This window comes from Panthera leo, chromosome A3, assembly GCF_018350215.1.
Source record: "Panthera leo isolate Ple1 chromosome A3, P.leo_Ple1_pat1.1, whole genome shotgun sequence".
Taxonomy (NCBI): domain Eukaryota; kingdom Metazoa; phylum Chordata; class Mammalia; order Carnivora; family Felidae; genus Panthera; species Panthera leo.
Window position 1 is genome coordinate 36001657 of NC_056681.1, and position 19420 is coordinate 36021076.

Consider the following 19420-nt stretch of genomic DNA (forward strand, 5'->3'; position numbering starts at 1 on the left):
ACATTAGACAGTGATAAAGGCTGCCATGTTGGGTTGAACATCAAAGACATCCCCCAGCTTTCCAAGCAGTACATAAGCCTCCCATTTTTCTCTTTGACCCTCAAGAAAGATCAAAAGCCCCAGTACTTACAAGGATCTTCTGACAACCATGTAGGACATGAAGGTCAGAGGCAGATTTAATCTGATTTGAAGAAAATGGAGAAGTGTGACATTCCTTAGAAAACTGAGTTTATGTGCAGGCAGTCATACACGTTTTTGATACATATAAATGAGAAAACAACTATAAGAGTAAATGCCTAATTAAGGATAGGTGTTGAATCCTGAGTAATGGGATTGTAAGTGATTCTTATTTTCTTTTTATTTACTCTGTGCTCTTTGATTTCCATGCAAGGAGAATGTATTACTTATGAAAAAATGGGGAAAGGCTAGGTGGTACAGTGTATAGGGCCTGGGTTTTGAATTACTAGTGCTTCTTATTTGCTGGGTCAGTTTGATAAAGTTATTTACAAGTCTTTTTCTTTTTCTTTTTTTCACTTCAGTTCACATTTTATTGCACTGATCACATGTCATGACTGAGAAGACATTGTATATTGTTGGACTCGCAGTTTTTGAATAAAATGCAAAACACAGTCTTCACTAGAGCATAATGGTCAATTCTTAAGCATTCCCAAGGTAGTCTTAGATGAGATGTTTCCTGAAGATATATGAAAATATGGCTAGGATAAGAATATGTAATGCACATCCTGACACAAGAAGGGAGGCAAGAAAAGGATCGTGCATTGAAATGATTAGCAAGTTAACTATTTTATGTATTTACCAGTAATCTGAGGCAGACGTGAATGAACAGGAATACTTGGAGGATGATCGTGATTGAAAAGCATTTCAATGTGGGGCACTTGGGTGGCTCAGTGGGTTAAGCATCTGACTTCTGATTTCAGCTCAGGTCATGATCTTACTGTTCATGAGATGGAGCCCAGTGTTGGGCTGTGTGTTGACAGTGTGGAGCCTGCTTGGAATTCTCTCTGTCCCTCACTCTCTGCCCCTCCCCCCTCACATGCATTCTCTGTCTCTCTCTTTCTCAAAATAAATAAAAAGAAAGAAAGAAAAATATTATATAGTATAAATGACTGCTCAGTGATATTTCTACTTATTTTACTTATTTCTACTTGTATTACTTTTTGTATTACTTTTAGTAATATTTTTTTTCTATCTCATACATGATTGAACACATATTTTGCTTTAAAATTAACAGTCACAACTGAATAAACAATGGTTTGTTTTTCTGATGAAGTTACCAACCTGCTGAATCTTAAGGCATCAACAAATGTTGTGTTTCATTTTCCCTGAACAATAAGACCTTCTATTTTGATTATCCAGTAAATAGCAATTTTGTTTCTCTAGTTGTTTCCATTTGCCAAACAGTCATGACAGTTTAACATGGTGGCTACTGCTTTCAGGGGATTCTATCAAGGGAGTCCTCATTTCCATCACAGCAGCTTCTGGCAATCTTTCATCTAAAGTCCATCCATCAGGACTTTTCAATGGTGGTTGGCCAAGGTGTCATGGCTGCCATGGCTTCATTCTGCTGAATATGATTTTCCTGAAATCTCCTAGATATTCTTAGTGTTATATAAAAATATATCTGTGAGCAATGTTCCGAATGGGTGGTCTCTTCGGGTTTTACTTCTCTTGCTGTGAAGTCTTTAATGCAGTCAGAAAAGCAGGTTTCTGTAAGCTTATTGTAGGTTCCAAGAAATTCTTTAAACTGTTTTATCTGATCAGATTCTGGTATTTATGCAGCCATATTCTTTTGGTGTGTTTATTAATCACCTTTTCTGATGCATGAGTTTCCTTTTTCTTCTGGAAAGTCAGTTGTCCAACCTTTGCTTGAACGTCTCCAATGAGACCTGATTTCTTAAGCACAGGCTCTCACATCAGACACAAGTGCAAGGCTGAGCTGCCAGTTGGGTCTAGGGGCAGAGGGTCTTGGTCAGGGCAGGCACTGCAGCTGCGGGATGGAAGAGAACATCAAGTTATTTACATTTCTAAGCCTTGTGTCTTTACCTATAAATCCCAATGGTGTCAACTTTGTAGTTATCAAAGAGATTACAAAGAGAGCAGTTTGCCATATAATTGCACACATAGATACTTATGATAAGTGTACACTTTAGACTGGTGAGCGTCACAGTATGTAAATCTCAGCAATGTGAAAAAACACACAAAAAATACTCATGATGCTTTTGTGTGAATATTTAAATCAACTACGGAAATAGCTAACCTAGATACCCTGATGAATATTTATAAGGTTGGCATATGTCCATCATTTATATCTTTAAATTAAATACAAAAATAAAAACATTACTTTTTTCAAGCTTGTTCCATAATGCCAACTGAAACTCCCAAGAAGGTCTGCATTCTAACAACTCTTCTAAGAATGACTTAAATCCAAAGTACAGGTTATCAATTAGAGGTGATGGCTATGTTCCTTGATGGATTGTTCAGAGATCACTTAATCCCTGCCCACCTGACATTTTTTTGCTACTAAAATGAAAAGAATGGTCCTTGTCATAAGGTGAATTATATCCCCCCCCCATTTATATATTAAAATATTAACCCCCAGTACCTCAGAATGTGACTGTATTTAGAGATAGGGTCTTTAAAGAGGTAATTAAGTTAAAATGAGGTCATTAGAGTGGGCCCAAATCTAATATGACTGGTGCCCTTATTTAAAAAAAGGAGATTAGGTCATAAACATACACAAAAGGAAGACCATGTGAGACACAGGGAGAAGATGGCCATCTACAAGCCAAAAAGAATCTTTAGAAGACACTAGCCCTACTGACACCTTGATCTTGGACTTTCAGCCTCCATAATTGTGAGAAAATAAATTTCTGTTGTTTAAGCCATCCAATCTAGGATACTTTGTTATGGCAGCCCCACAAAACTAATATCGTCTTTTTGCTTGTCTGAATTTGGGTTGTTGGAAGGAATCTGAAAGACATTTAGGAAAATCTTAAAACTCCTTTTTTTATAAAAGTCTAATAAAATTATTATCATTTGTGGTGCACCCATACTTACAATTATGATGTGGCAGCTATTCCTATTCCAATATATATAGCAAAGATATTTTCTCTTTAAGTTTAAAATAAACTGTGGCATGGAGGAAGGTATCAAAATTACATGTTTTTGGGATAGATTTCTCCACTCCCTTCAAAGGATAAAGGACATAGTATTTGCTTGGTTCAATGATCAAGACTTTGTGCTGAGAGGTGGAAGAAGAGAAGACCTGAAGAAGTTAAGATAATGAAATTACTTTTCATAAATACAAAAACCAGAAAAGAGGGGCTGTAGGGAGAAAAGCTAGCACAATGGAAGACTTTGGGAAAATAAGTGAGAAAGAGATTCAGGAGCTTTGGGTGGGAGAAAGAGGTGTGTAAGTAGGGCTCCTAGAAAGGTATGCTGGGCAGAATGAAGTGCAGTGTCTCCTCATTCTTCAAAGAATTGTCATAAGACTTTCACATTATTCTCCAAGGCTTTTGATTCAAGGACCCCAAATTCATGGTGCTTTTCCTGACATTCCAAAATGTTGAAGAGATTGTGAGATTAAAACAAGGTAGCTTAAAAGATAGCTCATCCATTTAGTCAGTTTCTCTTAAAATTTTCCATGATGTGAAATGCAAAGTAATGTGCTGTAAAGACAATGATTAAGCAAAGGGTATTTTAAAGTTTACTTTTCTTTCCATTTGATTTCTCTGCTTTCAAGTATCTGCTCCTCAGTCCATCTGTTGTCCTATTTTGATTGTTTTTGGCAAACAGATGCAGGAGAACACTATTGCCTTTTCTGTTTTATAAAATCTCAGAGATAAGAACATAATGTTAGTCAGGTTTTCTTTTATGGGGAAAAATTGTGAAGTACTGAAATACATCAAAAAAATATTACTGGATGTTTTCAAAGGAAAACTAAGCATTGTCTAGCATCCCCCTCCAGCTTATTGGTTCTACGGTGTCTTTATGACTTTCATTATATTGGTGTTATTTACAATTCTGTAAATTGTACATAACTGAAAGAGATACAAATGATTCTTATCCAAAAATATGCAAATGAATTTGAAGGATATTCCATTAATTTCCCTCCCTCTCTGTGGAAGAAGCCATTATGGCACAAATTAAGCAAATTCATTGCAACATTCCTAATAGCCTTCATATGTGTTTTCTCTTTGGATTTTCCTTCGAATTGGTTGTAACATCTTACTGGTTCCCTCCTTAATTAGTGAGTTAAATAAAATCTTTGACATGTGCCCATTTTATATATGTATGACATGTGAGTTTATCTTTTCTAAAAAATTATCCTTTAATACTTTCATGAGTCGACTGTCTTTCAGCCTTTAGAAACCCAGCTGAATGTTAGTCTTACCTGCGTTTCAACTGGACACAATATTGAATTAATCTTTTGGAGTGAGAAATAGCAGGGGATGGCTGGGGAACAGTGTAGCTGAACTGACCTCTCTATACCTCAGTCAAAAGTCTCAACTGCGTGCATCTCCAGTGAACCCAGGGGACCTGAGCCATGATCTGCATGACATTTTTATCTCTGACATTCAGTTTGACTTTCAAGTATCACAGAGTAGCAAAAAAAAAAAAAAAAAAAAAAAAAAAAAAACCCATGAATCCAAAATGAAACAGAATATTTTTCAACTTGCCACTATACCATCCAGTCTAATGTGAAAGAATCCATTTCATTTTGCCACTGCCTGCTGATTGGCATGAACTCAGCTGCCCTTCAAAGGTTCAGCCTCTTGAAAGCAGTTTCAGTCATTGCTGTGAGCCAAAGGGAGAACAGGAGTTAACATTCTCAAATTCCCCTGAGAGTTGTTTTTGGATGGGTAGGGGAGAATGTATTTGGTGAATGGTTTTAGCTTACACCGAAAAGGTACTTTAATTTTGGTCCATTTTTATGTATGAAAGTAAAAGTAATATCAGAGAAATGTGTTGACAACTTCCAGTGAGTAACATATCTGCCATCTTGAGATAAGTGTTGCCAGAAAATAGAAAATGATGCAAGAGGTTTACCCTGTACACATTATCCTATCAGAATTAGAAGCATATGCCATATGTTTTTGTAGGGGAGGAAAGAAATCATTTCCTTCTACTCTTCTAGGTTCTCCACTGGGGGACCCTGTAACAACAGAGTATAACAAGAGAAACAGAAGTTTATTAACATGTATATATCCCATATACATGGGAGAAGCTTAAGGATGCGTAACTCAAAGAGATGGCCAAAACTTGAACCTAAATGCTGTCTTCAACTAAAACAAAGGAAGAAGGATGTAAAGGAGGTAAGTTATGGGCAGGTAAATAGAAAAAGTACAGTAAAGAACGGAAAGGTTTGTTATGCAAATTTTAGTCTATGCCTTTTCTATTTGTAAGAGTCTCTTGGGATTTAGAGTCACTACAAAGAGAGAGACACTTTTACAAATGAAGATTTCCTTTATAAATGTAGATTTCTCTTACAAAAGAGTAACTTCTACTGTTTTCAGAACTTCTGCTTCTGCTGTTTCTTTTTCTTTTTTAATTTTTTTATGTTTATTTATTTTTGAGAGAGAGACAGAGACAGACCGTGAATGGGGGGTGGGCAGAGAGAGAGGGAGACACAGAATCAGAAGCAGGCTCCAGGCTCTGAGCTGTCAGCACAGAGTTCAATGTGGGGCTTGAACTCACAAACCATGAGATCATGACCTGAGCAGAAGTCGATGCTTAACTGACTGAGCCACCCCAGTGGCCTGCTTCTGCTGTTTCTTAAAACAGCTTATAATCAGCTCTAAATAAAATCATCATTATCATCATCATCATCATCAGCAGCAGCAGCAGGAAAACAACTGGCTCTAAATAGTACTTATACCAAAAAGGCATTTTTGGGGGGGGCATACTCTGGTCTCCTACAGTCATATTTTGGGGGGGGTACATTCTGGTCTCCTACACTTTCTGTTGCCAAACTTGAAGCCGCACCCTGGCATTTAGGTTGAGTGGTTGATCTGTCCAAGGCAACCATGGCTTCTTGATCACATTCAGATAGTTTTTACTTGTCTTCAGCTCTTGGTTTGATTGTTTGGAGTCTCAAGTTGGTTTTTGAAGTCAAAAGGAACACTTCTTCCTTTCCTTCCCTGTTTATAGAATTAAAGGACAAGAACAGGTAAATATGTTAACAAAATCTCAACCAAAGTATCATTTTCAAAATGTTTAACATCATGCAATTCTCATGTAAAATCAAAATGAGCAGAAACCAAAGTTTTATTAAACTCATCAATGAGGGAAGCAACGGGATGGTGAAGTTGGTTCAAGAAAGGATACAAGGGATTGATGATTATATCATCAATGAAAGAAAGGAAGAATACAGAAATAAGTCACAAGGTTAGAGGCAAAACTCATCATTGTTCTATCAGTAATAAGACCATGGCCTTTGGAGTTAACTTTTCTACACAAGAAAAATCATTTGTGTTACTATCAGACAAAAATAATTGTCATCGATCCCAGACAAAAATTACTTTCATGATATTGGGCAAAAATAATTTACATCTTTGAGAACACACTGAAGGTAGATGGGGGTGGGGGAGAGGGGAAAGTGGGTGATGGGAATCGAGAAGGACACTTGTTGGGATGAGCACTGGGTCTTGTATGGAAACCAATTTGGCAATAAATTATATTAAAAAATAATTTACATCTTATCAGTTTCCAATAAAGAAATATTTAACTTTACAGAGTTGAAAATTGTCTGAGCCCTAATCAAGAGCAATGGTAAATCGAACAAATTTGTGTATCATGTGACTCTAGGGTAGGAGTCACTAAACTATAGCAGGCCTAGCTTACCTTAACTTGTTTTTGTAAATAAAGTTTTGTAGGAACATTGCTGCAGCCATTTACTTATGCATTGTAGATGGTTTCTTTTGCTACAGAGTTGAATAGTTGCAACAGAGACTAGATGGTCCTACAATCTAAAATATTTGCCATATAGCCCTTTACAGAAAACAAAACAAAACAAAACAAAACAAAACAAACTTGCCAGCCTTTGATCTAGGAACACCAGGAACAGGGCACTGCCTAACAATGGAAACAGAAGTGACATAGTCTTTTTTCCTCCTTACTTTCAAGTTTTAGACAATATTTTTTTCTTTGCAACAGTGTTAATAAAAAATACTTGAGAGTGAAATCAGACAAACTTCTTCAAGGAAAAGGCACATCAGAAGTATGTGCCTTCTGATCAGGTACCTATTACTGAAAATTATGTGCATCGTAGCCACACTGTACAATGAATTCTGCTTGACAGCATTATAGATTCTCAGAAACTCCTTCAGAATCAATTATACACACTGAAAGCAGAGAAATACCAAGTTCTTTATTTCTAAGAAAAAAATCTCATGACCCATTTAAGTTCTCAGCATTTTGAATTACTCACTTCTCTTCGCTTAAAAAAAAAAAAAAAATCAAACCAGGGGCACCAGGGTGGTTCAGTCAGTTAAGCATCTGACCCTTGATTTTCACTCAGGTCATGATCTCACAGTTTGTGATCAGGTCATGATCATCACAACTGCTCCATCCAATTTATGTGTCCAGGGATTCTCACCACAGAATCCCTGTTTGGGATTCTGTTGCTGCCCCTCCCCTGCTCACACACTCTCTCGCTCTAAATAAATAAATAAATAAATAAATAAATAAATAAACAAATAACTTTTAAAAAATCAACCCATATTTTGATATTAAGTTCATCCATATCTTGATATTTTCCTTTTGCTATATGTGGCCCACTTCAAGGGGTTGCACTTTCAAAAAAAAAAAAGTCACTTCTGACTACCTTGGTAACCCTATTTACAAAAATAAATATATGAACTCACACAGTTGATTATTATTTGGAAATGGTATTGGAGTAAGGATTTTAAGTTTTCTGTCTAGACTAATCCAGTTCGTGTTGCCTCTTTAGAGGTCTTCCTACCATCACTAGACCACAATCAGTGTGCATTACAGACATTTGGGAGATTTTATGGACTGCCTGGTCCCTATCTGTAAAGCAGGTGTAGGCAAAATGCCATCTTAAATCTAATTCAAAAAAGTAAATATTGACAAAATTTTACCTAGATTCTACTCAGGGCTGAGTTTCAGCCACTACCTTTAGATAATTCTCAGATTATCTCAGTCATTCCAGCCTCTCTCCCTTGAAGTCCTAGAATCAGTCAGCTACTGAAGGGTTAACTCTGCATAGAGTGGAGAGCCAACATTCAGTCAAGAGTTCATGACAATTGGCTGGTGTCCTCACCATGTTGTATGCTACATATTTTCCATGGCACCCACCCCCTCCCCGCCCCCCCCCTCACCCGCGCCCCATGTAACATTTGCCATATTACCTAATTGTTCACAATCCCTTTCCAGTTGCTACCAGCACCCACCAGCCACCACACAAAATCAATGCAAATCTCTTTAAAACTAACAGGGGCAAATCACAAGGAAAAACAGGAGGAACAAACCAAGAATGGGACATCAGTGTTACCTGAATGAGGATAGGTTGTGCAAACTATTCTTTTTTTTTTTAATGTTTATTTATTTTTTTGAGAGAAAGAGCATGAGCAGGGGAGGGGAAGAGAGAAAAGGGGACAGAGGATCTGAAGCAGGCTGCATGCTGACAGCAGAGAGCCCAATGCAGGGCTCGAACTCACAAACTGTGAGACCATGACCTGAGCCGAAGTCAGATGCTTAATCAACTGAGTCATCCAGGCGGCCCTGTGCAACCTATTCTAACAAAGGGCTCTAGGCATAATCAAGACATGACTGAGTAGGGAAGAACTGTACAGCCTAGCCTAATGCAAAGAACTGGAGCATTTATACACCCATCAGCTGAGAGGGATCTCAGGGAAAGAACAAAGGAAATAGAAAAACAACACAAGGGAGCTTTAGGAAAAAAAACTGATTTCATACTTCTGCTCCATCCAACTTATGTGCCCAGAAAAGCCCGTCCATTCTGGTTTTAGCTCTCCCTGATGATTGAGTTATACTTGCACACACTGAAGATCAGATGCTGCTGGCATCCCATCTGCACCCCTCCACTCCTCTTTATAGCTCAGTGCACACTGGTCCAGCTTTCAAAAGCTAGCCTCTACATTTTGTTCCTCAAGGGCCTTCGCTGTTTTCTGGAGCCCCATCTACTAGTTGGTGTAAAATGTCCCAGTTCCTTTGATCCTCGTGTAGGATGATCCTGACATGTTCTACACTGGCTTTCAGAGTTTCCCCAGCAAAATTGGGCTCCAGTCATCCATAACAGTAGTTGGCCCAATAAGGCATATATCACTGGCTCTTTTCCCTTCCCCTGTCTCACTTACATAATCTCCACCCTATGCCCCCCTCACCCCCCAAATTACGCTCAAATCATTGTCTCAGGATCTGTTTCCTAGGAGTACCCCTCCGCCCACCCAAAACACAATAGATGTGCAAGAAATATTCATTCACTCATCCAAGCCTTTTGAGTATTTCTACTTTTTGAAATTTACTGAGGATTTTGGTGCCTTAATTTTTTTCAATATGGCTCATTTTCATGAGTATTTCATGGGCAGTTGGAAAGAATGCATATGCTCTATTTCCAGGGTACAGTTGGGTATATATTGATCGGTTCTACTTTTAAACTGTGTTATTTAGACCTTTCATATGCTTTCTTATTTTGCATCCACTCAAACTATTACAGCTAAAAGAGTTCATTTGAAGTCCTCTATTACCAGAGTGCTCCTATTTGTCTTTTTATCTTCTGTATTTTCTGCTTTATGATTGTTGTTATTTGATACCTAGATATTCATAAGTGACACATTTTTACATGCATTACACCTTTAAAAAAACACAAAGTGCCCACTGTTTTTTGAGCTGAATTATGCCTTTTCTGATATTATGTTAATAATTCATTGTTGTTTAAAAATGTACCTTTTCTGGGGTGCCTGGCTGGCTCATCGGTGGAACATACCACTCTTGATCTTGGGGTTGTAATTTTGAGCCCCACGTTGGGTGTAGAGATTACTTTAAAACAGTCCAAAAAATGTTTTTAAGTGTATATTTTCCTAGTAGACTTTGCCCATCTTTCTATTTTTGACTATCTTGAATCACTTCAGTGTGATCCTTAGATATGGCATAGTTTCTGTTTCCTTTACAATCCAATGTAATCTAAAATTCTTCTTTTAATGTGTAGGTTAAATCCATTTGCACTTACTAAAATGACACACATATGTTTGGTCTCGGTTCTGTCATATTATTGCATATTTTCTGTCTTTATATATTTTAAGGACTTTTCCTATGTAGTCTGTTTCCTTTGGTTTGCTTCCCCTATAGCTCTGAATTTTAGGTAGCTTTGCAGCTCTGTTCTGGTGATAACCCTTATTAATGCATTTAGTCAGTGCATTATAGTCCTTTACTATGAGAAATAAAAAAATGGTGTTTCCTCTTTCTTCCCCATGCCCTTTCTCTCCACCACCCAATTTAAATCAATAATACCTTTATTAATGTTATCTTTATACTATTTAAGAGTATGTATGGGTGCCTGGGTGGCTCAGTCAGTTGAGCATCTAAGTCTTGATTTTAGTTCAGGTCATGATCCTAGGGTCATGAGTTCGAGCCCCATATTGGGCTCCACCCTGAACATGGAGCTCTCTCTCTCTTTCTTTCTCTCTCACCTCCTGCCCCTCTCCCCAACTTGTGCACTTGCTCTATCTCTCTACAAAAAAAAAAAAAAAAAAATTAAAAGAGGAAAGAATATGTATATGTCTATTACTTGATTAGTCAGCTCTTAATGATGTCACTTAAATCATAGTTATCATAGATGAGATAACCAACATATCTATTCTAATTCCTACCTCCTTCACTCCAGTGTGTAAGTTGTAACATTTCTGTGTTGTCCACGGTCACTTCAGGGTTTAAAACTAACAGGGGCAAGTGCATTCTAACAGTGCTTACTGAGATCTGTTTTTCTCCTGGGTTCTGTCACAAGTCTCTTGTTTTTTCCCTTCCCTTTCTTTTTTCAGCTGCTGCTCCGCTCTGCTGTTTTATTTATTTTACAGTCTGTGGATCATATTTGTCTCCTACTTTCACATGGATGGACTCTGTGGGGAGGTGCTTTTTCATTCTCCTTGAAAATTTGGGATCGTTTTCAGGAATTGAAGAAGAGAGGCTTATTTATACAGGTTTGTGGACACTGGAGGTCCCTGGGTCTGTGTTTTGCTGTTTTTTTTTCTGGTCATGTAACCCTTACCCATGCACATTTAGGATTAAGCTTTGCAGAAACACAAAAGGAGTGACAATAATCATAGGAAGTGTAGCTGTTTTAACAAAACAATGAAGGAATCATTGGCAGAATAACCTTTTCATCACTTCTCCTGACACAGAGGTAGATGGCTCTGCAATCCACCTAGACAATTATCTGGGCCATCTTCTGACCATTCCTCATTCAGTAATAACTATTTTCATTCCAGCTCAGTTTTACAAATCTAATTTCACAGAATTATAGGTCATTAGCAGTCTGAGAGATGAAGTTCATATTCTTGAAGAAATTTCAGCCGTCAGTGTGTTTTTCTTGGAAGAGAAATGTCTTGTGCTTATTCTTGATTACTCAAAAGAGTTTTAAAATTTGGACATAATTGTAACTCTCAAGGTAAAGATGACCTTCAGTGAACATTTCCATTTGAAGTATTTGGGGAAAGTTAAGATTAGAAAGTGTTGTTTGTCTATAAAGTCAGGGAACTGAGGAGAAGATAACATACGTTAGGTTACTTTTACTTCACTGCTTAATTCTCCCCCTTCCTGAAATATTTGCCCAAAGCCTATGAAGTTGTAACAGAGGTCTGATGGCAGTTGACTAATAAGGAAATTCAGGTCACTGGCTCCTACAGGCCAGAGTCTGACTTTCAGCACAACCTTAGTGACCAACTTTGCCAAATGCTGCGGAATATTCCAAAAAGAAAGGCTTTTTGTGCCTTGATATTCTTGTGGCATCACAAGAACTTGAGGGATAAGGGAAAACAATCTGATGCAGTAAAACAAAACTAAGCTTTTGGAGCCAGGAGCCCATGTGTTCACATTCCCACTCCGCAACATACTGGGCCTCAGGTGCCCACCTATAAGATAAAGAAAATGTTATCGACCTCATACACTCGGTGTGAAGACTGAATAAGATCATTTCTATAAAGTACACAGGGAGTAGTAGGTCATTAATAAAAGTCAGCAACCCTCCTGTGGGCTTCCCAGCCCTCCCCACTCCCTCCAATTCTTCCTTTCATTGCCTTCGGCTTCAAGTAGGGAACTGTTTTGTTGGGGGCAGATGCTTCTTTGTCTAACAGAGTATATGTAGTCTCCTAGTGATCTGGAATGCAGTGTCCCATTTTTGCTGCTGGATATCATTTAGCTCACTAGTGACTTGCCCCAATTATGGCATTTCCCACATTGTTTTATAGTTGCTTTGTGCATCTCTCTCTCCCCTCTCCATTTCAAAATATTCAAAAGCAACGGCCCTGCATTATCCTCTTCAAATTTAGGATGCCTATTGCATTAGTAATCTATTGATGCATAACAAATTACCCTGAAAGGGGCACCTCGGTGGCTCAGTCAGCTGGGCAACCGACTCTTGATTTCAGCTCAGGTCATGACCTCCTGTTTGGTGGGATCAAGCCCTGCATCGGGTTCACACTGGCAGTGTGGAGCCTGCTTGGGATGCTCTCTCCCCTCTCTCTGCCCCTCGTTGTGTTCACTCTCTCTGTCTCTCAAAATATACAAAAAAACTAAAAAAGAATTCTCCCTCTCTCTCTGCCCCCCACTCATTTGCTCTCTCTCTCTCTCTCAAAAAAACAAAAACAAATACAAACCCAAATTACTCTAAATTTAACAGCTTAAAACAACAAACATTTATTTTCTCATACTCCTCCAGAAGTAGCTTAGCTGGGTGGTTCTAGCTCAGGATCTCTCATGAGATTTCAGTCAGGCTGTTTGCTGGGACTACAGTGAGCGTTTTTCATATTCTGGTCTGTGTTCAATATAATGTTCAACAGATTCTCTCTCCCTCCCTCTCTTTCTCTCTCTCTCTCTCTCTCTCTCAAGTTTAGGTTCTATATGAGATAGAATCACTTTTGAGAAACCTTTCAAATTACCCCTAAAGACTGTATTCGTTACAAGACATTTAACAAAATTAAAGGCCTGGTTAAAGGCTACAGTAATTGGCTTAGAATCAGAGGACATGTTGTATAAAAAATTATGTACTTAAACACAAGAATTATATTCAATTCAGTTATGCTGAAACACACACATACACACACACACACACACACACACACACACACACACAGCATTCAGGGACTTAGGAAGCTGAAGGAACAATGATATACAAAATCTTTTAAATTGGCACCTGCCATTTCTGATTGAAGGTAAGCCTCATGGTCACTGTGAGATGGGAATCTTCCTTCCCTCAGCTCCCTAAGTCACTGAATGCCGTGTGTGTGTGTGTGTGTACGTGTGTGTACTTTGCCAAATTGAATTTGCATAAGTTAAAAACATTTATGTTCAATACTGACATGTTGAAATGTAAAGAAGTTTTCTGATTCATTTGTAAGCACCAAATTATTCATTTTATAGGGCTTGATTTCTCACCTTATGCTTTGTCCTTCCAGCATTTCAGAACTTTGCTCTGCTTTTTGATCCATGCTAACCCAGCAGGATTCAAAATTGTTTCAGTATTAGAGCACTTGGAGACCAAACAAAGTGCATTTTGCAGAATATGATGAAGTATTGGTATGTTTTATTTTAGTCATACAAATAATACTTGGGCACAAAATTATACGTTTGGTTATTTTAAGTTTGTATTGATTGAGGTAATTAAATTTAATTAAATTTATACAATATAAAGGCCGATTGAATACCATAATCACAAGTATATCAATCCAACCACAGACACAGAGGCAAGCTTTTGAACCAAACGTGTTCTTTAATATTGGTTTGTTATGTGTGCATTTTCCTAGTTGGCGGCTAGTCCTCCCTGGAAGATAATCAATGGTGCCTGTCAAAAGTTTAAGAAGCATTATATTTTTTTAAAGTATTGTTGAAAAACAATTTTGGTAAACGTTTCCTTGATTTATTTATTTTCCACACTGTAATACTGTTCTATTTTAGCAGATCACCTTGTGCTTGCTCACAGAAGGTCAGTGTTCCATTGCAGCCGAGGGGACAATCTCAACCATCCCACTAGCTGAATAGAAATCTGAGGGTCTGGGCACCTGGGTGGCTCAGTTGGTCGAGCATCCACCTCTTGATTTTGGCTCAACTCATGATCCCAGTGTCGTGGGATCAAGCCCTGAGTCAGACTCTGCACTGAACCTGAGGCCTGCTTTGAGATTCTCTCTCTCTCTTTCTCTTTCTCTTTCTCTCTCTCTCTCTCTCTCTCTCCTCCCCACCTCTGTGCCTCTCCCCAGCATGTACTCTCCCTCTCTAAAAAAAAAAAAGAGAAAAAAAAGAAATATCTGGAGATATTAAAAAGAAAAGAAATCTGAAGGTCACAGAAGTCTTGAATGTGTTCCTTCCATTATGCTTATTAAAAACTAGTATTTCCTAATCTGAAAATTTAGAGTTTGCATTCTCCAGGGAGAGTAAGTTCTTCCCATATCGTTGTGCAATCTTCATTCTCTGAGTGACGTCTTTATCACCAGTTGTGTTTAATAATTCTGATACAGGTTCTGATACAGGTACAGGCACAAACACATCTCTGTTAAGGGTAAAGGAATGTTGAATAAACTGGCTTCTCCTATGAGAATATTGCCAGAATGTAAGCATCATGGGTGTAAGGGTCTCTGTTTTGCTCATTCATGTTTTCCTGGCAAAATGCCTTGCACATAGTAATGTTCAGTTAGTATTTGTCAAACAGTTTTATGGCTGAAACCATCTCTTATGTTTCTTGGCTTTTGTCATGTTTTATCTTAATGCCTCTGTATTATAGTGTCCTAAGGCTGCCATAACAAAATGCTACAAACCGAGTGGCTCAAAACAACAGAAATGTACTCTCTGGAGTTCTGAAGGCCAGAAGTCTGAAGTCAGGTGTTAGCAGAGCTACAGTCGCTCCAAAGGCTCTAGGAGAGAATCTCTCCTTGCCGCTTTCATTTTCTGATGACTCCAAGTCCTCCTAGGTTTGTGGCAACATCACTCCCATCTTTGCCTCCATATTCACATGGCCTTCCCCCTGTGTCTGTTTCTTCTTGTCTTCTTCTAAAGACATTTATCATTAGATTTAAGGTCTACTCTATCAATCCAGGATGAGCTCATCTCAAGAGACTTCACTTAATTACATCTATAATGACCCTTTTTCCAAATGAGTTTATATTCATGGGTACCAGGATTAGGATGCAGACATATGTTCTTAGTGGCCACAATTCAACACGCTATAACCTCTGGTCCTGTTTTCAGATTCTAGTCATTCAATCCATGTTTACTAAGTGTTTATTATGTGCCGGACACTTAACAGTGAGGATACAAACATCAGTATGCTATGGCCCCTTTTTTAACAGATAATAACTTATCAAAGGTTTTTATTCTAAATCACTCAGATTCAAAATAAAATAAAACTGAAATTTTATTTAAAATAGAATAAACTTTAAACTCATATAAAAGGATATCTATTCTGAAATCTCTTCGTGTTAATTTTTCCATAAATTCTAATGAACACTCTTCATTGATGTTAACTTTTCATTTGCCAGACTATTCATCATTTCAGATGTTCTTAGTTCAAAGTCATCCCTTTCAAAAAATTCCATGATGTGAGACACTGTTAATTAGTTTCAACATATTTTATTTCACCACAAATCAGATTTGTGTGGGAGCATTAAATTCAGGGAGAGCCCATTTATCTGTGTCATTTGTCATTAAGGTATCAGCAACATAACTTTCGCTGAAGTTAACAGTATTCTGTCTTCACCTGGTTCCACAGAAAGCAAGTCTGCAAAAATGTAGGTAGTTTATTTGCGGAATAATGCCTGGGAGCAGGAATGCGGGACAGTGGGAGGGCATCAGAGCGAGAGAGAAACAATGCAGGACTATGTTGCCGAGAGAGAGCCTCTACTGTGTGGTAACTGATGTTTGAACCCATAACACTTTTTGAAGAGTTTTATAACCCATATCTCAGAGACAAAAAAGGGAAGTGTTTACCCACCCATTGGCCTCCATTCCCCATTGGTCAATGGTCCACACTGCCGCTCACCCGGTTGCAAATGTGTAGATGCTGAGCTGTTCCCAAGGGTGTGTATACAAAAGGGACACAGCTAGTCTGAATGAGATTATCCCATAAAGCTGGTCAAGGCATGTCCTGAACCAGTCACATGGTAGTGGGTGCAGTAAGAAGAGGTGCCAAAAGGTTTTGTAGATGAACAAAAGAGGTATCCAATATACTTTCCCTCCCCCACTGCCAAGCAGGTTATCTTTGGCTTATTGAGACTTGGCAAACTTGGGGGTAGTATAACCTAATGAGTCACATCATTGAATTTTGACATGAAAATACCAGGCTTCTGATGTTGGAGAAGTCACTCTCTATGTGCTTCAACCTCCTAATTGGCATAAGAGGATAATGGTAGCCACTCTTACCTGTAGGGATAACCTCAAGGACAAGATAAGATAATATACTCAAAGTGCTTAGCCCAGTTGGTGTACTTTCTGATACCAACTTTCTGGTATCAGCCAGGTGTCCTACAGTTTAACTCAGTTCTGACACTAATTACCTGGAGTTAGCACAGACTCCATGGGTTAACTGCTCAATCCCACAAGACTGCCCCTCACTTCAGATGCCAGCTGCAAGTCCTGGGTGAACTCAAACTACCCACTTCTGCCTGGCAAGCTACAGATTCAGGGCTTCTCATACCTCTGCAAGTTTAATAATTCACTAGAACAACTCCTAGAACTCAGGAAAACAGTATACATAAAAGGGTTCTGAACATAGGAGTCAGGTTCCACTACTCTGCCAGTACATCATGTTCACTGACAGGAAGCTTCCTGAGCCTAGTTCTTCAGAGTTCTTACTAAGGTTTCAGTAAGTATACTGTACGTATGGTTGATTAAATCAGTAAGCCATGTGATTGAGCTCATCTCTAGCTGGGGGAGGGGGCTGAAAGTTCCTACCATCCAATCACATGGTTGGTCCCCCCCCCCACCCCATCCTGAAGCTGTCTAAAGGCCCTGTCTTAATTCATTTCATTGGCATAAACACAGGTCTGGTAGAAAAGGGGTCATATGAATAGTAAAAGATACTCCTATCACTGAGGAAATTCCAAGAGTTTTTGAAGTTCTATACCAGGAACTGGGCACAGAGACCAAATGTATGTTTTATTTTAAAAAAATTTTTAAACGTTTATTTATTTTTGAGAGAGTGCGAGTTGGGGAGGGGCAGAGAGGAAGAGGGAAACACAGAATCCAAAGCAGACTTCAGGCTCTGAATGGTCAGCACAGAGCCTGATGCGGGGCCCAGACCCACAAACCAAGAGATCATGACCTGAGCTGAAGTCAGACACTCAACTGACTGAGCCACCCAGGCACCCCTAAATGTATTTTTTAAATTAGACTACAGCCTGGTACATAAGAAGCACTCATTGGCAATAATTATTCACAACTTGAGGAAGCTCTGCCGTGTACCATCATTAACCACCACCCCCAGAAAAGCTTTGCTCTATTAGCTTTTCAAATAAACAAGTAAACCTTAAATTAAAAAAAAAAAAAAAAAAGTTCAGGGTAAAAGAGTTGGAAATGGTTAGAGAAGTACCAGCTCAATTTAATTTCCTCTAGCAAAATGTAGGAAGCATATGTTTAAAGCAAAGAACACAAGCAATCATTCTTGGAGAGCCTCCTAAAGGAAGACATTGGATAGAATAGGGTGGGATTACCTAGAAGTAAAAGCCCTTGTTCTCAAGGAGTTAAAATTCCAGGTGGGGCAAAGTGACAACATGAAACTGAACAGTTTGAAAGATAAATACATGGTAAAGAGAGCAAGCAAAGTAATATTGCAGAGCAGTTCTTGAGCAAATTGATAAATGTATTCCACAAACAATAAATGCCAGTGAATAATGACTACAGGTTTAAGAGATTAAAGGATTGTTTACAGGCAAGTTTCAATACCAGGGTTGGTAGAGTGTAAACCTTTTTGGGGAAGAGAGGAGGGCATTGAAAGAGGCAGAAAAGCAGTAGCAAAAACCTAGAGACAAGAAAGATGAAATGTAGTCCTAACTATTGTCTTGACAATTAGTGCACCCTTGCTGATGTTTTAGGTTTGAAGGGAGCAACACATATCTAACAATAGCTATATCAGATTAAGAAAGGGCCTCATGTTTATTCATGATCTTTACGCTAGGTGGAGCCTGTATAGATCTGTTGGGGATTTTATTGTTATCAAAGGAGGGAAAGATATCGAGGTCAGTTGTAGAAATGAAATGTATGAAGCCAGTGAATTCAGGGGAATGTATTCAGGTCACCAAGACTTTGTGGAGAGGTAAAAACGAGGAGAAAAGTGTGAATTTTTTACATTCATGAAATCACAAAAGTGAATTGAGCCAATGGGAAAGTAACCCTATGGGAAAGAGAGTCCCATGGAGCCTGAACACACACAACCACTTGGGGTTGCCTTGGTGAGGACCTGTGCTCCCCCATGTGCTAATGAGAAAAAACATAACCTAAATGAAGGAAATAGTAGTTGTGTTGTCAAAAACCTACTTCTGTGCTCCGGTGCCAAAATATGAAATGGGAAGACGGAGTTTGGTATAAAGAAGGAAGATAGTTTATTACTTTGCTAAGCAAAGGAGGCTGCCTCAGGCTAATGTCTTCAAAACTGCAGACCCGCCAAGGTAAAAGGCTGAGGGCTTTTATAGGAAAATACAGGATCTAGGCCGTTTCAACAGGAATCCAGTCCTTGCTGCCAGCAGCATTGGGCATGTCTTCAAGGTGGACTTATGACTGGTGCTGGCAGTGGCCATCTGAGTCTGATTGCTAAGTATCAATATCGAGTTCCTGGAACAAAGGATTCTACAGAAAAACAACTGAAGGGGAGGGAAGGGCTTCAAGAATGAGGAAGAGAAAAATTTGTTCAGTTTAAAGTCAAGCATTAGTGTGCTTTAGTGTGGAGCATTAGTGTGTCCATCTTAATTTCCATCCATCTTTACATTTCTATAGTGGTTTCAACTGGATGTGGAGGTAGCAGGTCTCCACAGCTCCCACCTTGGGTTTTAGGTCACAAAGGATGAAGTAGAGAGGAAAGCACTCTGATTATTTATAAAGAAGCTAAATTGAACCTATCTGAGAGTTTCTGGGCCCACATGATATTTTCCTTCCTTGGTCAGTGTCAGTCTCTAATAAGTCGAGTGATGATATATCCACATAGTTTTGACTATTTTCCTAC

General features: G+C 38.7%; 1 long non-coding RNA gene across 2 annotated transcripts in view; it reads left to right on the forward strand.

The window, feature by feature from the left end:
* The first annotated feature begins 5189 nt into the window (after positions 1-5189).
* The window catches only part of LOC122215813, an 80948-nt gene continuing 66717 nt past the window's right edge, over positions 5190-19420 (forward strand). The window contains exon 1 of one of the 2 annotated variants that reach the window (XR_006200547.1): positions 5190-5336. This is a non-coding gene — a long non-coding RNA (uncharacterized LOC122215813). Of the gene's footprint in view, positions 5337-11142; positions 11202-19420 lie in introns of those variants that run through there. The other variant, XR_006200548.1, reaches the window with a different exon arrangement.